This window comes from Lissotriton helveticus, chromosome 3_1, assembly GCF_964261635.1.
Source record: "Lissotriton helveticus chromosome 3_1, aLisHel1.1, whole genome shotgun sequence".
Taxonomy (NCBI): Eukaryota; Metazoa; Chordata; class Amphibia; order Caudata; family Salamandridae; genus Lissotriton; species Lissotriton helveticus.
The window spans coordinates 1426581736-1426598652 of NC_136061.1; the positions used below are offsets into that span (position 1 = coordinate 1426581736).

The 16917-nt window shown below is 46.2% G+C and overlaps 1 protein-coding gene across 2 annotated transcripts in view; it reads right to left on the bottom strand.

Moving 5' to 3' along the window:
* EPB41L5 (erythrocyte membrane protein band 4.1 like 5) overlaps window positions 1–16917 on the bottom strand; it is a 1262314-nt gene that overhangs the window by 1245076 nt on the left and 321 nt on the right. Inside the window, exon 1 of one of the 2 annotated variants that reach the window (XM_078682078.1) lies at window positions 14403–14588. The exons of the other annotated variant lie outside the window; for it this stretch is intronic. The gene's annotated coding sequence lies outside the window, so the exon portion shown is untranslated. Of the gene's footprint in view, window positions 1–14402; window positions 14589–16917 lie in introns of those variants that run through there. 2 annotated transcript variants of the gene reach the window in all.

Genomic DNA, 16917 nt, shown 5'->3' on the forward strand with positions numbered 1-16917 from the left:
GCGCAATGTCGACATCAATTTTAATATAGCAGTACTTAAGTATGATTATTGTATGACATGTAGGAATCTAAAATCCAATAAAAAAGGTTTTTCCCCAAAAAAATGTCAACCGTAGACATATGGCCAGGCGATCTGGGGAGAGCGGGAGGCCGAGCCACACACTGGCTAATAGGATTAAAGCACGTGAAGACCAATACCATATTGATAAAATAGTCGACTCACAGGGCGTGGAGCATTACACTCCCATTGAGTATATTAGAACAGTTTAGGGATTACTACGCTGGAATGTATACATCCCGCAGGACAGGACCGGAATCCGCATCCGAAAAGTATCTGGAAAATATTCCTTTTGCATAGCTGGCTGATGGTCACAGAGAGTACCTAGGTCAACCGCTGGACGCCCTGAAATCAAGGCTGCGATACGTGCTCTACCGAACGCAAAGATACCCAGGACCAGAAAGGGCCGACAGTGGAGTCTTACAAAGCATACGTAGATCTGCTGGCTCCGTATTTATTGGAGATGTATGCTGAGGCCCATGAGGCTGGTGTGCTACCTCCGTCCCTCCGGCAGGCTCTTATCATTACCCTTTTGAAGAAGGATAAGGTTCCGGAGGCCTGTGAATCTTATCGGCCTCTGTCTTTGATCAACATGGATGCAAACATACTGGCAAAGATCCTTGCCACGAGACTTCAGCCATTAATGCCTTGTTTGGTCTTGCCAGACCAAATCGGGTTTTATTCCGGAACATTCCTTATCTCACAATCTGAGAACCATCTTCGCTATGATGCATGTTTTTGATCCTAACCTGCGCGCTGCGGTGGTCATGCTTGACGCACTCAAAAGCATTTGACTCCTTAGAATGGAATTACATGTTTCACATCCTTCAATGTATGGGCATCCCGCCAGAGTTTTTGGGGTGGATTATGATCCTGTATGCAGACCTGTCGGCTAGAATTCGAATTGGGGGACTAACATCTCAGGCATTTCCTATTGCGAGAGGTAGCCGGCAGAACTGCCCTTTGTCGCCACTGCTCTTTGCCATTGCCATTGAGCCATTGGCATGCAACGGCAGAGACACAGAGAGACCGCCCTGAATTTTAACCGTAGGCCCAGTCGGCATCTCACTTTACGCTGATGATCTGGTTTTGTCCAAGAGACCCTGAGTGCTATTTGGCACAGGTGCTACGGGAATATACTAGATTCGGATTGATCTCGGGCCGCACTATCAATTGGGATAAGTCGTTCATCATCCCTTTGACTGAAGTCACTTCAGACTTACAATAAATTATCAATCCCAGGCTGCTCTTTTTTTTTTTTTGAAAACCTTTATTTATCGTATGCACAGTACACAGCGTCTGCCTACAACCACTGCGGGCCGGCCGCTATGACAAATAATAACATTTCAGTCCACTTTGCGCTGCGGAAAAGCCAAAAATAAGAACAATACGATGCAGTGGTACAAAATGGCAGGAAAAGGAGAACGTAGGTTTCATTTTATAATTTTGCGGAAGTATCACAGAGTCAGGCCAGATAGCCAATAGGGCGAACTATATAGCAGGATATCCAATAGTGGAACGACAATAATCAGGATACTGGCGTGAGATATTGCAAGTAGGATACCCAAGCGCGGAATTGCAGTATACACCAGTCAGTGCCCGCCCAATCGGTAGAACACCGTAGGAGTTACAGTTCAGTCTGTCCACGTATAATAGGATGCGAGAGGGGTCATTCTATAGCAGAGATGGAAGGATCCAGTGATAAACAATAATACAAAACCTTACGTGGAGCAAGCCATGTAACGAGCGAATCGCCCTCAAGTAGAAGGAGAAGTGGACAGTAAAAACCAGGACATATAAGCAGTCAATGGCTAAGCACGAGAGGCGATATCACTTCCAGAGAATCAATAAACAATGCGAAAAAACATGAGCACAAAATGTTAGATCCTTCCCAAAAAGCAAAACCTGACCCACAGGACAACACCGTTTACCAAGCGAAGCATAGGACAGGGCAACAGCATGCAGTTGAGCGTACCATTGAGAGAACAACAGGAAGACAGAAGTCTAAGAACAATCCCACCGAATCATAGTGACCCGCTCACGATTCGAACAATGTTAACAGTATCGTGTAACATACGAGGACACAAACAATGAACCTCCCAAGGAACCCAAGCCCCGGACTACAACCACAAAAAACATAAAAAAGGAAGAATTACCAAGAAGGACCAAGAAAAGAAGAGAAAAAGCGGGCCATAGAGACAAAGAAGAAAGAAACACACGTCCCATCCCCACCCCCCACCCTGCATGCAGCGGAAGGCCACGGCCCACCCCCCCCATAGGCATGCCTGTCGCCCCAGGAAACCCCGAAAAAGGGAAAAGAGGAGGGCCCCAGCCCCAGACACGCCCCTCCCCCACCCATCCTGAAAGAACAAGTAAGCCCACCACAACGGAGGGCAAACAGCAATGTAGAGTCATCCCAATCACTCCAAGACATCATCAAAAGCCATGTCACAGTCCGGCACCAATAACATCCAGCAAATACTTAAACAGTTCAGGTTCAGCCTTGTCCGGTCCGAGTTAAGGTAGTAAGGCGTCGCACAGCAAGGGAGGCCAGGGCCAATGAGTCCACAGTCCCTCGTGGAACTAATGTAGCAGTAGGTAAAAGCAATAAAATCATTGCGATAGTGCGACTCCATGACACACCAGCCGGCGAGAAAACCGGGCAACGCAAATCAGGAGCGGTGATAGGCAGCTGGAGGGTGAGAAAGTCAGCAGAGACATAGGCGCGGCCACATGATCCACCAAGTCCACTGTCCAGTCCCACGCACTTCAAGGGGTCCTCAGCATCGGCAGACCGGGGAAGGTCGGGCTCCGGATCGATACTTTGGTCGTCAGTCATCGCACAACTCGCCGCCGCCCGCGGGTCATCAACGGGCATCCAGCGGCAGCTCAAAAGGGAGTGCAAATTAGTGAGAGCCAGTAGGACGTCTCGCAGTGTGGGTTCCATCGCCACTCCACGGGTCATTGTAGTGCACATCTCGTCCAAGGATCCCCAGGGCAGAAGGGGAAGCAAGCACCACCGGTAGTCAAAAAGCCAACCGCCACCCACAACAAAGGAGCGGGGCGTAGCAGGCACACTCAAGACCACGATCCCCCACCACGGTACAAGTCGCTTACCATGCGTGTCCGATTCCTCCCGTAAAACAGAATTGCAAGGAGATCCATCGGTCGTCGGCAGTTCCCGGGATAGGGTGAAGCCTGGCCGTATGTCGGTGGGTGTAGCCGAGGGTACGATCGATAGTAAATACCGGCGGAAACCTTTGTTGGGCCATTCAGGGGTGCCAGCGCCAATCCCCGACCAGCCGTCTCTGGCCGCGTCTAATCACAGGTCCCGGTCTGGGCAACCGGGCGGAGCCGATGTTGTTCAGTCGCGCGCCGGATGCAGCGTCACTCGAGGTCCCAGCTCACGCAGCGCAAGGGCCGGGATGTGTGAGACGATGTATCTCTGCCATCAGAGGCGGATTCCGCGCCGGAATAACACAGCCGGGCTCCACGGGCAGTCATACACACTTGGCAGCAATCGGGATTCAGGATCGACGGCAGGATGGCATGGGAGGTGAGGGCGCGCGGCGGAGCCGGGCGTCTATGCGGCCATTTTGGCCGCCGTCTAGGCTCCTCGCTGCTCTTTCAATTCGCCATACACAGACTGCGACAGGCTATCAAAACGCATAATCCCACATACCCAGCGGAAACGCCGACTCTTCAATCCCTTCAAATGCTATTGACCACCCCCACACATAAGAAACTAATTACGAGGCTGTACAGGTCAATAAGAGATGAGTGTCGGTAAGCCAGATGTGGGTCTGGCGAGGTGGAATGCGGTGCTGCCCGCGCCTCTGACGCCGCAGGCCTGGAAGCATGTGCGTAGTCTCACTACCAAACTCTCCCCCAAAGGGAATCTCCGTATCATACACTTCAAATACTTACACCAGCCATACCACACGCCACTCCGTCTACATTATTTGTTCTGAGGGACGATAGCAGATGCAAATGTTGTGGGCAGGTGGAAGCTGACTTTATGCATCTGGCCTGGGAGTGTGGGAGGGTGGCTGGCTACTGGGAGCAGGTGGTGCAACATATAAAATAAATGTCTGGTTCTGATGTCCAGTGTACAGCTTTAGTTTGTCTGCTGGGCTACGTCCCTCATGTAAAAGGAGTCTTGGGGAAATTTGTACGGATTGCCCTGCTCATGGCTAAGAGAGGTGTTGCCCTAACATGGTGCAGTAGACGGGCACAGAGTGTTGAGAACTGGATAAGAGACATGGTTTACTATAAGGAGACGCTGGAACTATATGCTGAGGACTTTCCACTGTCTTCCAAGCCCAGGGACATCTGGGAGCCGTTGCACATTTATTTGCAAAGACAATCCAGTACAGAGACAGAGTGAAGCGGATTAAACTTTGGGGTATAAGTGACTCAACCAACTTGTGGAACATTGACTGTGGAAAGCTGAGTGGTCATATCTCTTTGTTGTGGTTTGGCCATGTGTTGCATCGGGCTGTTCCAAGACAAATAACAGATCATAATGAAGTCTTGGTGTTAATTATTTTGGAAATGCACATAAAAAGATTTTTAAACATTTTTTTTAAATAAAAATGTTGCCCATTCTAAAGCGATAAGATGCTTACAGATTCCCTTTACCTCCTCTTCTCTGAGCACCTCTTCTTCCGCTCTCCCCCATTTTATCATACCTCCTATCCAGGCTGCTTCCGGAGGTCCTGTTGGCGCCCGCCAGTGCATGGCTATTCCCCTTTTCGCTAAGAGGATGGCGAGAGACAAAGCGGTACTGTACCGTTTCGGTCTTCCGCCTGCGGAAGATCCAGAGAGCACATGCTTCCCATGTAGACAAAGTTGTGATGTTAGTAGTTACCCTGAGCGTCTGGTGGACTCAGTCCCAGTAGTTTTGAATGGTGGGACAATCCCAGAATATGTGCTTGAAGTTCGCCTCGGGGTCTGACATCGGAGGCATGCATAGTATGTGTCTGGGTAAAAACGGTGGAGACTGTGGCATGACGTAAGCTCTGTGGAGGACGTTGAACTGTATGTTCCAAAACCGTGCGTTCCTGGAGACCTTTTTGGGGTATTGTAAGGCTGTGTTCCATTCTTGGTCATTGAACACCCTCTCTATTTCTGTTTCCCATTTCTGACGTAAAGGCTGTACGGAGGGGAGAGTTAGTTCCCAAACGGGTTTATGAAGCCACATAACCAGGTGTCGTCCTACTTCCATGTGTAAGATGGTATGTATTACTGGGTGTGTCGGGGGTTCCCCTTCGTTTGGGTTCTAGTAGCGGCGACTGCTGTCTATGAGTTGTCTGTGTGTTTAAAAATTGTCCCGGCGGGGGGTCATATTGTTCTGTCATCTGGGCGTAGGTTCTAAGTTGACCCCCTCAAACAGGAATTTTACTTCTGTAACTGCAAGGTCGGTCCAGACTTGGAGGGTGCCTGCGGTGTAGTATTTCTCTTCTCTGGGGAAACCTATCAGCGTGAGTAGGGGCGAGTACGGAGGTCTACCCTTGGACATGCGATGTATTCTCATCATACATGTGCGGGCTATGGACATCTGTAGAGGTCGGGTACGCATGGGCTTGGTGCCCAGTAGTCGCATCCTATGGATTGCCCGCAATGGTATGCGGCCCTCTTCATTGGTGGCCTCCCCTGTATGGCGCTCCGCTGTCCAATATGACAACTACTACAGATGGACCGCCAGGAAGTATGCCTCAAAAGATGGCGCTCCCAGTCCCCCTCCAGTCGTGGGTAGGTATAGTGTTGACAGCGCCACCCTGTGTCGACTCCATCCCCAGATCTACTCGGTGAGCAGGGTATCTAATTCCTTCAAGAATGTTTGTGGTGGTATAACTGGGAGACTGGTGAAGTGGTAGAGTAGCCAGGGGACCATTATCATTTTTGCCAGTGCCACTCGTCCTATGGGGGCTAGGGTCAATGTTTTCCAGAACCCCACTGCCGATTGAAGCCCTGCCAACGCCCTATGGTGATTCCACTCATACAGGTCCTCGGGGGACTGGTACAATCTCACTCGCAGATATCTGGGCACCTCGGTGTTCCATGCAAGTGACTGAGTTCCGACCTGTATTTCGAATAGGGCCATGTGAGGGCTCGGCAGGTATATCGATGACTTCTCCCAGTTCACTCTGAGGCCTGAGGCCTGAGGCCTCCGCGAAGTCTCTTAGTGTCCCCCAGAAAGATGTTAGGTCTTGGGTAGCATCGCAGACATAAATTAAAAGGTCATCTGCATACAAAGACACGCAATGTACTGTGTCTGCCAGTGGAAAACCCCATTCCTCACCCTCCCGTCGCAGACGTATCACCAGGGGTTCCACCACCAGGGCAAACAGGAGGGGAGACGGCGGACACCTCTGCCTGGTTCCCCTTTCTAATGCGAACGCTGGAGAGATATATTTACCTATTCTGACTCGTGAGGTGAGGCTTGTTTAGAGGAGCCTTGCGTATGCCATCAGTATAGGTCCTATGTTTATTTTGCAGAGAACCTCAAATAAGTACCGCCATAATAGCGTATCAAAGGCCTTTTCAAGGTCTAGGATTAGGCATGCCGCATTGGGGAACTGCGCTCTCGTCCTGTCTTGTATGTGAAATAGTCTACGTGGATTTTGCTATGTGTTACGCCATGGGATAAACCCGCATTGGTCTGGGTGGATCAATGGTGTCAGGATTTGGGCAAACCGTTCTGCTAGTAATTTGCCCAGTATCTTGCAGTCACGGGGCAAGATGCATTGTTGCTAATTTTTAAGTCAAAGTGGTCTGAAATGATAAATTATTGTAGCTACATATGGTTCAAATATGTGAGTGTTCATCCAATGTGGGTTCAAGATGAAGCCTAGGCAACCAAAGTTCTACGTGCTTCAAAATCTTACTGTGTGGAGCAAATGGTTGCTTTTCAGACCAGTCAGAACTGTTAACATGCTAATGAAAACAGCATGCAACTGTCCTGCTTTGCAACGTATTGGAACTCAGTCTGAAATAGACACTATGCTATGGCAAGATATGGAATATTGGCTGCATTATCAATGGTTGTAATATTCTGCTCCCTTTAAAACCCTTAAAAATTAAGTTTGGAAAAAACAGTAAGTAGTCCGTTTCAGGCCGTCTATCCAATAAACGGGAGCGACCCGAACATTCAGGTTGATAAATCAGAGGAAGCAACAAGGGAATATAGCATGACAGACGAGTTACACTGAGCAGGACACATCTACACTAGACAATGCTAAAACACCATCCACCAGGAAACTCCATTACATACTTGGTCACGTTGAACACTGGGAAGCACACAGCCCCGTCAGGGCAAGCAAGTAGGGAGTCACCAAACAGTTGTGCAGGTAAAAAAGCCTGGCACTGGATTGTGATCCCACTGCCTCCTCTGTCAGCCAGCTCATAATCTAGAGTGAGGGCAGTAGCCCCCCCATCACTGAAGGACGGCAGAGGGGGTGTTAACACTTCCAGTGCACTTTCTTCATTCAGCTTACCTTAAAGCTGGTATGATGTAAGCTGATGGTCAGCATGAAGGTACCAGCATGTCCCAGCATTGATACTTGACTTTTAACAGCCACTGTACTTTCAAAGACACAGTAATTGTTTCATTGAATGGCCACTGTTCCAGACGGTATCTGAGCTGCAGTTCGGCAAACACCGATCTCTTAATGGTGGTGGTTGTTGTAGCATCTGACCTGCACCTTTATGGTCCTCAAGAATAGCTCCTTGCAGAGTTAACTGGCGCACAGATCCCATTACTGCTGGGTGGTGGAGTAAAATATTCATATTGTTGCACTAGGAGCTTTTGAAGGAACTAATCGTTCTTCAGGGGTTACAACAACTTATTGTTACTACCAAAAAGCCTGTTGGTCCTGGTGAACCCTCATAAGTAATTTAATAGGGTCATGTCGACAAAGATACTAGTGGACTGTTTTAATTAAGATGTGGAACATTATACTCTGATAGAGAGGGAGAGAGTGAGGTTAATGAAGTTTACATCCGTAGCAGCCACGAGTCTTGTACATATGCTTTGTATATAGCACTTGGCGCACTTTAGTTCACTTATTTTATCTTCACTGCGTCATTTTCATTTTGTAGCACATTACTGTGATATAATGTGTACTCAAAGATGTTTTCCTTTCTAATGTCCTTTAATGAATTAAAACAATCTAATGATGGTTATCCATAGTTGTCGAGGAAGCGGAGGCTTACACTTTCCCCTAAGGGACCATTGTTTTTCTTTATGGAGTGTCCTGCCCTGGTCCCGCGGTTATTGGGCTGCCCCTCTTATTTATTCCATCCTATGTTCAAGCTGGCTACCAACTTATAGCACCATTTACTGTCCTCCAAGACTTCCAAAAAAGAAAAGAAGAGGGTAAACGTACACTGCCACCCCACCTTACTCTTAACACAACCCAGAAGCCCTGAAACGAAAATAAGCGCCCAGGCACCACCCCAAGTAACTGTCTGACTCACTTCCAACTGCTCCCAGCCTTCTGTCCTAGAGTCATACACCACTCATCACTACATATACCTTAAAGTTCTTTCAACTCCTCCACCTACCACACCCCATGTGCCTTACAGGTTACATGGATCTTTTCAGAAGGAGCCTCTCTCTCTCTCTCTCTCTCTCTCTCTCTCTCCTCCAACTCACTGGACAGATTATCCACCATTTCAAGCGCAGCTTTGTGACAGATAATTCCCTTGGGAATTTGTCGGACAGTATTGTACATCTTAATATACTGGGTTGTTTCCACAGCTAAAAAACCATGACTTGACTGTTACAGAACTTGGGATACTTACATCTGTATCGGAAAAGCACTACCTGGAACTTCTCCACTGCTGGAGCAAGATCCAAAATGAACAGCGTATGAACATTCAAAGTGGTGCACAAATCTCATATTTGTAATCTGGCATTCTCAATCCACAAGTCATCCACCTGGCCAAGACTTTAGAAACAAACCTGTTCAGTCTAGACTTGCCCCACAACATTTCATAATCCAAAGTGAAAACGTGCCAGGCAAATCCAACATTAGGTGAAAGCCTTCTGTTCCACTTTCTCTTGGCAAATGCCTCCAAATCAGAAATACATTCTCATCATCCCACAGTTGGAGGGCTAATATGAGACTAAAAATCAAATCTCATCTAAAAGGACCACACATAAATGTGAATGAGACCAAATGGCAATTAGCTGAAAGCAAGACGGTCTGTGTGCTACATGATAGATACACAGAAAGATCTGAATTAGAAATGGACAGAAATACAGTTATTTGTCTAATTTTTCAAACCTACCAGAACACAACCGACTTCCTAGCAGAAATCCTCACAAAGGCAGGGAGACCCTGCTGACAATAGTTTTTCCAGAAGTGAAACAAATTCATTTGTCGTTTGACAGACTGTGATAACCACTCAAGCAGGCTTTCAACTTTGATGAAATAATGCAAGTAACTCACTTTCAAATGTCAACAAATGCTTTGAGAAGAACATTTGCAAGGAGATCATAGTAATCATTTTTAATGTATAGTTTAACATTAATAGACCACCTTGCAGTTGTCCAAATGACAAGTTTGTCCACGACAATGGTGTCTCAAGCAATTACATCAGCTTTGTGCACATTCTCTCTATAAACTTTAAATGTGGCTTTGTCCTATCGCTTTCTGGTCCAAGGGTCAGACATTTCTCTCCTTGCAAATACTTAGGTTGCTGCAATGTTGGAATGGGTTTGCCTTGATTCTGCCAGCCATCAAACAAATTGTTAAATGCTTCCATTGATCAAGAAGAATGCGAAGCTCTGCCTTGGGACTAGTGATCCAAAGTAGGCGCATCCAGTATGACATGCACTAACTCTTTCCCTCCCTACACAGTTTTCGGAAAGATCAAAACTGTAAGTCATTTTTCTGCTTCAACTTTCACTAAATGTCATTCAGTGCAGATAATATTCTGAAACAGAAAGATCACCATTTTTCCGCCTCAATATCAAAGGGTCTTTATCCATTTTGTTTTACATACCACATATTTTGATTAAACAGACACACACACACACAATCATTCTACAAATTGTAGATCAACTGAAAGCATTTTCATTGCTAAGGACCAATAAAATGAAGTTATATCCCTCACATTTACTACTGAAATGTATGTAACCGGTGGTTATTCAGTTCATTTTAATACATACTGTAAGATGGTTTGGATACTGATACAATATGAATGTTCAACGATTCCATACATCTCCCAATCAAATAAACACCAAGACAGAAGGAGGCAAACTGGAAAATACTGATTAAATTGGCAAATTAAATTTGCGAAGATACGTTTCATCAATACAAATCCCACCCTTTGCCAAATCATGTACAGATACCTAGAGGCGGAAACACAGTCACCCAAAACGTGTTCATTTAGACCTTTGTCTCTTAAGAAAAATTCTTGAGACACAATAACAAAAAAAAAACTAGTACAACGAATTAATGTAAAACACAAGTATAAAATACAATGAAACAATTCATTAAACAATAAAATCTACATTCTAAAACATCACTGATAATTAAAGGACAAGTCAGGTTAATTAATTTCTTGCAGTTTGACTGTAAAACCTTTTCAACATACAATTAAAAAAAATCTCCCCATGATATGCCACATCAAGAAATCTCATTCCGACTGATAATTTAATTGCTTGTCCCCTAACCCGAATACCATATTTTGAAAACATGGGTTTTAAAAAGATCTTCCTTTAAGTTAAAAAACACAAACAATCCACAAGGGTGTGAATTGAATTCCCTTTTATGTTAAGGACACACTGACAGATTTTGCCTTTGTTTATCAGAATATCATGATTCCCTGGCATTAAAACTTGCTTTAACCCACATTTAAATCTCAGGATACTTCAACACATCTTGATATCAAAGCCTCTCAGGATAGGTAAAGGTCTCACCATTCATCTATGAGCTTAGCAAGTGGGAGACGGATTGCTTCTTCCGCAAGTAAACAAGATCCTCCTCCCTTGAAACCCGACTTATTATTTTCAACTCCACCTTACTCACTCTTATCGGGTTGGTACACTCTCTGCAGCATTTATTTTTAAAACCCAACCGCAATTTTGGATCCTACCTCTAACTTCATGGGCCAAGATAACTCGTTTTACAATATCTTTTTACATAACTGGGAGATTTTGGGGGTTTTAAGCGCTATCTATTCATGCCCAAAACCGGTCCTCGGAAGCTTGTTTCCGGTCCAGGGAAGGCATGGCTTGGCAGTTCGGGCTGGACTGTTCCCATGAGGCACAGGGTCAGACTGATTTGCATATGGCCATGTCTGAACTGGGGTGGGGTGGCAGAGTGGGCTAAAGAACGGTGATGGATCAAACCCAGATCTTTGACTGGGTGTGAGTGTTTGATTGGTTCAGATGCTCCGTCCATCACCACCCCCTTTTGTACCGCTTTGGCCGCCATAAGTGTGGCAGGGTATGCTCAGACATGAGTCCCTTGCTCACTTTGCCACTGGATTCAAGCAAGCCGGGCTGAAGACGGCTGTAATGCCAGAAACCGGTCCTCGGAAGCTTTTTTCCGGTCCAGGGAAGGCATTGCTTGGCAGTTTGGGCTGGACTGTTCCCATGAGGCACAGGATCAGACGTATTTGCATATAGCCATGTCTGAACTGGGGTGGCAGAGTGGGCTAAAGAACTGTGATGGATCAAACCCAGATCTTTTGACTGGGTGCGAGTGTTTGATTGGTTCAGATGCTCCGTCCATCACCACCCCCTTTTGTACCGCAAAATATTATCTCAGCATGAACTTAATGTATCCACCCGGACAGGCCAGTTTCCACTCCGACTACCAGAACCATAGAAGAAAATGGGATAGAGAGTAATCTTTTTAGGACCTTCTTTCTTTAAGGTCCCAAGTCTTTTTACCCCTCCCCCCAGTCGACCACCTCAATATGATACTGGAACGGAGGCCTTATCATAGTCTGATAGGCAATCAGCATTGGTCGCTGGGAGGGCCTCCCATAACAGTTGTAACATTGCTTCAATCTCCCTACTGACGAGAGCACCTTAGCTTGTGCCGAATCGAGATGCTCCTTCCATCCTAAGCTGTGGGAAAAAAAACAAATCTCTATGTATTTGTACCGATTAACTCTCTATTTTGACTATAATATCCAACTCCTGCTTTTCCTATGTTTCTCTATCTGAAACACACTAATCTTTTCCATATGTGTTTTTAATTTTTTCTTCTTGCAGTAATTCGCAAATATATATAATTATCTTTGAAGCCCAATTCTGGTAATATCAAGAATTGCCAAGTCATCCACGTACAAGAGACAGCTAATTATATATCATTCATTTTTTGGGCTGAATGTATTTGGCTGACTTGGGGACATCAGCCAAGAACAAAAACAATGTTGGTTCCAATAAACACCCTTGTCTCAGGCCATTTCTTATGTTAATCCTCTTAGAAAGGGATCCTCCACTGTTCAATTCAAGTTAGGCCCAGTCATCCCTGTGAAGTTACTGCAAAATTAACAGCAAGTCTCTAGGGATCATATATTCCTTTAACGCTTCCCACAAAATGCTCGATCAACTGAATCTAATGCAGAGCTGAAGTCAACAAAACAACAATAAAGTACTCCGCACTGCTCTAGGATCACAAGCAGAAACAGCGGTCAATATTTGAGTGGTTCTCCTTAAAAACAGTAAAGAAAATGTACTTCCCTTGGCAGACCTTACTTGAGAAACCCAATTTAATCTTAGATCTCTTAGTCCACTTAGTAATGAACCCACTGCCTTCCTTCACTCACTCACACACTAAACAACATTGATGTGATTCATTATTTATTTATATAAAAATATATTCGTACAAATACAGTTCAATAATTAAAAAACAGCTCATCTGGAGCTAGTACTTAAAATTATTACAAAAACAATATCATAAAATACAATCAGCAATACACATGAATTTAAAAACAAATACAATTGATTTACAATTATAAACCCAAAGATAGAGAGGGGATAAGAAAAAGGAAAGAGGAGAGACATACACACGACATACAACTTGTCAATAGGTGTTTGCACGTTTTTAGGATTTTATATACACACAATCCTGGCACTATAAACTTGTAAATTTACAGGATCGGTGTTAGTCTCCCTTGATCGTGCAGTAGGGCGTCGACGCGTTTCGATGGTTTCAATGATGAATTACCATCTTTATCAAGACTCTGGTGATGAGTCTCTCCACCTTGTTTGGCACTGGTTGGTTGCCAGCTAGGAAACCCTGCAGATAAACATATTGTCGTCAGTATCTGACACATAGTCCCTTCTATTTGGAGCAATTACCCTTATGGATATTCACATTCCTATTCGCATGACATGTCTGCAGTGCTTACAGTGCCACTGTCCTGAAATTTCTCTTGTGGCTTGGGAGCATTAGAATGAGCTTCAAGTCCTGGTAGTCAACATTTGTATGTTCTAGATATTATTGTCATACAATCAAAAAGTTCTGATAACTTCCTCATGCAGTTAAAATAGCTTGCTCCCTCACTAATCGATCCCTCTGGCCCTGTTTCTTAGTGTCATCAGTTATAAATATCTCCTTAAAAACACCCTGTTCCTGAGAAATAATAGAATTCACATCTGTCCACTCCTTTAATGTCCGCAAAGGGAATTTTGAGAAGACCTTGCCACTTACATCCAAAAGGTTGATTTGCCGGTAGGTCCATAGGAGGGAATGATCGCCTTACAAGTTTACAACAAACTGTTCACAAAAGTAGTGAATTAAGATTAAATAAAAAAAAACTACGTTTGTTTCGGATTTGTGCTTGGATTTCCTAGCAGGGTGGGTTTCTGTACAGCCGATGCATAGGAGAGCACTGCAAACAGTTGCACCCCTCTTCCTGCAAAAGCCTTAAACTGGGAGTCTGAAACGCAGGTGCAGCCGCCTCATGATTCGGCCAAGGGAAGTCTTTCGAGGACAGTCACGCCTGCTGCATCTCTCCCTGAGACTGCACTGGGTGGACGGGGACGCATCCTGCTAATTACAGCGTGCTTGTCCTGGGAAAGTAGGGCAGATTCTCGGTGAGATCCCTTTCTCTTAAAGAACAACAGTGCAAGGCAGGCTGCGCGTTTCCAAATAGGCATCAGTTATAAAATACACGTAAAAAGTTGCAGCAGCACATTGTCCTGAGGGATGGGTTGGCCGAAGTGTTCTTCTAGGGATGAGCGTGCACTACAGGGTGGGTGGGGCCTGCGGACTTGTCGGGCATCGGCTCTAATGTAGCCAGCAGACTTCAACAATGCAACCTGTAGAGGAAAACCACACGGGGGCTCTCTCTTAATTCCAGTCCTCTCTTACCTCTAAGGTGGGTATGGCTACCAAGCAGTGCGAGAGGTCTCTAGCCAGCAGCTCCCTGAGGCTGCTTGTGCTGGGAGAGGCCCTGCGACTCCCGTCGGCAACAGATGCTCCCGGCTCAAACTCCAGACAGGGAAAGAGGTGGAAATCTCCCAGGAAATGGCGCCCGTCCACCTCCTCCTATACCGCAAATTAATTCCTATTACCCTCCTCCTCCTCCTCCTTTACCCCGGCCCAACACCGCCCCTTCCTCCTCCTCCCCGCCGGCCCCTTAAAGGGAACGCACGCGCGTCTTCCGTGACCTGAGTCAGAACAAACGGCTCGTCCCCCCCGAGGCTCCGCCCACTTCTAGAAGAATTGGTTCTGCGCCTCTGACAGCTCTGCGTGAACCCCGCCCATTCACCGGGAGCAGAGGGGGGCATCGGCGCGGAGGAGCAGCAATTGAACCTGAGGTGGCGGTGCGCTTCAGTGTCTGGCGTAAGAGTACTCCGTGTCGGGGAGGTATTCCTACATTCTTTGCCTTTAGATAGTGTGCAACGCTCCTTCAATTCTGACTGGCGATAGAACAGTAAATTCGTACCCTCTTAAACTGATTTACGCTTGCCCCAAATATTCTGAACGTGAGTTAGAGTGGTAAATTAGCTGAAGTAACGTCAGCAGCGAGACTGCTGCATCGAGGAACTAGATTAGGTCAGCACAACATGAAAACCCAAGAGCGGTGAATGGTGCGTAGTGAATGACCGTTCCCAATGAATGACAATATACCATGACAGTAGGGTTCTGCTCTAGCACCTCAGGAGAAATGGTTGCAAGTTAGAGGAAAGACTTGTAGAGCAGTGGTTCCCAAACTTTTGACTCCTGAGGACCCCCACTGAATCACTACTGGAAGCCGGGGACCCCCAAGCAATTTGTACAATTTCAATTTCAAAAAATTAAAACAGTAATACGCAAAAAATACACAAACAAGTACACACCAAACAAATACGTTTATTAATAAAGCTTTTATTATTTTATATTGAAAAATATGCAAAAATCAAAACATTTTCATGGGAAGGATGGTGCTGCATCTCGGCTAATAACTTTTCAATGTTTGGTTTTATTTCAGAACCCTCTCACCCTCACAACCCTCTCACACACACCCTCACAACCCCCTCACTCTCACACACCCTCACCCTCACACTCCCTCACCCTCACACCCCCACTCCCTCACCCTCACACTCCCACTCCCTCCCACTCCCTCACTCACCCTCACACACCCTCTCACCCTCACACCCTCACACCTTCTCACCCTCACACCTTCTCACCCTCACACCTTCTCACCCTCACACCCTCACGCCTCACACTGCTGCACGCCTCACACTGCTGCACGCCACACACTGCTGCACGCCACACACTGCTGCACACTGCTGTATTACTCATACAACTGCATGCTGCACACTGCTGCCCGCTGCACACTGCTGCCCGCCTCACACTGCTGCCCGCCTCACACTGCTGCCCGCCTCACACTGCTGCACGCCGCACACTGCTGCACGCCGCACACTGCACACAGCTGCACGCTGCACACTGCTGCACGCTGCACACTGCTGCATGCCACACTCAGGGGCATCACTCAGGGGCACCACCACATCACTCAGGGGCACCACCACATCACTCAGGAACACCACCACATCACTCTGGGACACCACCACAACTCTCTGGGACACCACCACATCACTCTAATACACCACCACATCACTCTAATACACCACCACACCACTCAGCCCAACCACATCATCACTCAGCACCACAACAGCATCACTCAGCACCACAACAGCATCACTCGGCACCACAACAGCATCACTCGGCACCACAACAGCACTGTCCTTGCTTGCTACCAACATGCATTGCCATAGCCAATAGGACTCGCATTAGGAAAGTGTAAGCTATTGGCTGTGTAAATAACATTGCTATTAATTTATATATTTTCAAAGCCAACACACATTAAAAAAATTGTCATTTACAATACCAATAGCTCACACTTTCCTAATGTGAGACCTATTGCATTGCAAATGCTTGTTTAAAAATACAAGCTTGCCTTTGTCTCCACTCATGGTGTATGGCAGGTACCACTAGTTAGAGTGCCCACTGCAATGTTAGCACGCTGGATTGTCCAATTCATGAATTCTCTCTTTTATTTTACATCCAGCAGATGCACGCTGTGCGTGCATCTTGGTCCAAGCACTGCACTTCTGTACTGGGCTCACAGCCCATAATTAATGTTAGTATGGTTATACATGTAACAAAGGGCACCACCTATGTTAGGGGATTCGTGGGGGGGAACAGGAAGAAGTCGATAGACTAAAGCAAACCTTTCTGCTACAGTGGAAATGCTATTTCAAAGAGGTAGGTGATCATCCAAATGAAAACTGTGGTAATAATCACACAATCCTACTATTTTTCAAAGTTGTAAGTCAGCAAAAACAAATCGTAACAGTGCCCTGTGTAAAAACGTTTCCTTCATAAACTTCAATGGTGGGGG